The 3014-nt window shown below is 44.7% G+C and overlaps 1 non-coding gene across 1 annotated transcript; it reads right to left on the reverse strand.

Moving 5' to 3' along the window:
- Positions 1-675: 675 nt before the first annotated feature.
- trnal-cag (transfer RNA leucine (anticodon CAG)) lies at positions 676-758 on the reverse strand. Its single transcript has one exon. It is a non-coding gene; the product is annotated as a tRNA-Leu (tRNA).
- Between the last annotated feature and the right edge of the window lie 2256 nt (positions 759-3014).

Here is a 3014-nt window from a genome sequence, read left to right on the forward strand (position 1 = left end):
CATTTTGTATTCATCCTTTAGTTCCGCAATCACAATTTAAGAAATCTGCTCCTGTCCACGTTATCTGTCATCCTCATTGTTCTAAATATAGAAAAAAGTAAGAACACTCAAGGACAAGAACAGAAAATAGACACAAAAGGGAAGAACAGAAATTGGCGGTTCTGCAGACAAAATGTCACTCCTATGTCAGTCTGTTTTTTGAAGCTTCCAAAGTGAAGTGTGTACTTGCCAAATCAATAGCTAACACCCTCATTATATCATAAAACTGCATCCCATCATCTCCAATATGTTGTCCTTACCACTTCATCCAGCAGATTGCGCCAAACATTTCTCAACCCTTGAGTAAATAAAGTAATAATCATAATCTTTATTAATGTCACAGGTATGCTTACATTAACACTGCAATGAAGAAAATTCCCTAGTCGCCACACTCCGGCGCTTGTTCGGGTACACTGAGGGAGAATTCAGAATGTCCAATTCACCTAACAAGCACGTTTTTCGGGACTCGCGGGAGGAAACCGGAGGAACCCACACAGACACAGGGAGAACGTGCAGATCCGCACAGACAATTACCCAAGCCGGGATTTGAACCCGTGTCCCTTGCGCTGTGTAGCAACTGTGTTAACCACTGTGCTACTGTGCTGCTCCCTGTGCTACCGTGCCGCCCCAAACCAATGTCAGGAGTGGGATTTGAACCCATGCCTCCAGAGGAGACTGCGACCTGAACGCAGCGCCTTAGACTGCTCGGCCACCCTGACCCACCTCTTTTGAATTTACTGATGTTTAAAATCTATTTTGCATTTATGACCTCCGGTTCTGCATTTCTGATTTAATTTGAAGTTATATTTTTGCTTCACTTAATTCGCTGTTATCTTGATAATTGATTATATCATTCCAATCATGTTCAATTAATTAATCAATTCAGGGAATAAAGTTAAAATTAAATTTGAAAAAATTTGTGTCATTAATGTGTTTCTAGTAAATTAAAATCTTAAAGACTCAGACAAAATAAGCAAGTAGAATATTGCTGAAATGGGAGATATTTTGCCAACTTTTTTTATCTTCCGCTTAGCAGGATAAATGCAAGAATGCCAAATTTTAAACAATCACAGTTCATACTAAAGGAGCACAGGGTGCTGATTGGTTAGCACGTTGACTCTGGCTGGCTGAGGCATTGCCATGGAGAAAGCAACAGGAAGCTATGGGCCCCCAAAATTCCTGGGTAATTCAATAAAAGGTCCCAGGCCTGAACATATTCCTTTTATTTGAAAAGAATGGGGGCGGGATTCTCCACTCCCGCGCCGAAGTGCCCACGCCGTTGTGAATGCCGTTGAGGTTCACGACGTCGTGCAACGGCCCCTATCCCGACCGATTCAGGGCCCGATAATGGGCTAGGAGCGGGGCCGCGTCATTTACACGCGCCAGGCCTTGTCGCCGCGTAAAGGCGGCGCCGCATGCATGACGCGGCCGGCGCCGCCATGCGTGGTTGCCGTCCTCTACGAATCCGCTCCGCAAGAAGATGGCAGACAGATCTTGCGGGGCTGCGGAAGAAAGGAGGTCCTCCTTCAGAGAGGATGGCCCGACGATCGGTGGGCACCGATCGCGGGCCACCCCACATTTGAGGTACCCCCCGGTGCAGGATCCCCCTTCCCCCTCCCCCCCCGCAGGCCGCCCCCCAGCGTTCCCGTGCTGTTCCCGATGGCAGCGACCAGGTGTGGACGGCGCCGGGGGAACCCGTCGTTTTGGGCTGGCCGCTCGGCCCATCCGGGCCTAAGAATAGCAGGGGTGCCGGAGAATCGCCATTTTGGGTGTCTCGGGCGAGTCTCCAGCCTGCGGCCCGCGGAACTCGACAGGGCCGTTCCCGCCGCTTGGGTGAATCGTGGGAGGGCGTCGGACCGGCGTCGCGGAAGATTTTGGCGGCCAGGCGATTCTCCCAACCGGCACGGGAGTGGAGAATCGTGCCCTGGGTTTCTGTGTCTGAATATATGCTGCTTCTAGCAAGCATAACTGAGCCATGTTATTAGCTTGACTGCTTACCTCAAATTGATTGGCAGTGAAGCTGTTAGCATATTCAGGATTGTTCAGCAAGTGCTGCCGAATCACAGAATCATACCCATTAATTTGAAATTTGGCATCCTTGCATTTGACCTAATGAGTGCAGAATGAAAAACATCAGCAACATATCTCTCTTTTCAGTAATTAGGGTTAAATAAATCATTTCAATTAACTCCTTATAACATTAAGGGCAGTCATCGTAAAGGAAAGCAGCTGATTTGTGTAACTGGCAAGTCTTCATTTATTTAACTCTTAAGTTCATTTCTGTTAAGTCAGTCAATAGTTTATGGGTTGTTTCAGAATAGGGGGGAGCCTATTCGCTTCTCCTCACCTGGTTGTAACAACAGGTACAAGTTTTTTTAATATAGCCGTACCAACTAGATACAAGTATATAATATACTTGTGTCATTAATACAAATATATCTACAATATATCAAGGGAGGTGAGAATCAAACTATTCTTGAGATGAAGCTATGAGACATCGCTCTGATCTCTCAGGAGACTCACGTCATCCTCTCAGAGGGAGGTGAGGCAATCAGTTCACCCATGCCAACTTTTAAGGATGAGATCATATGAATTCTGGGAACATTGTTAAACTTTAATCTATTCGGCAGACCTTATCCAATGCTGTTAACATGTTAGCCATCAAAGGACTTTAACACTAAATTGATCTCATCAATTTATATCAGTTTCAGACACTGATTTTAACTCTACATTACTCAAAAGCACTGAATTATTGTGAAATTGCTCATTTGTCTTTATAACCATTGTTATCTGTTTCTATCTACAAGTTATTTTTAAAAAATATATATATTTATTAAAGTTTTTAACACAATTTTTCTCCCTTACAAACAATAACCACCCCTCCCCCCACCCCGTAACAAAAAAAAAAGAAACAAGAAATCGCGCGGAGCAAGATATATACATGGCAAAATAGTATATTTACATAGCTTTGTACA

This window comes from Scyliorhinus torazame, chromosome 6, assembly GCF_047496885.1.
Source record: "Scyliorhinus torazame isolate Kashiwa2021f chromosome 6, sScyTor2.1, whole genome shotgun sequence".
Lineage (NCBI taxonomy): Eukaryota > Metazoa > Chordata > Chondrichthyes > Carcharhiniformes > Scyliorhinidae > Scyliorhinus > Scyliorhinus torazame.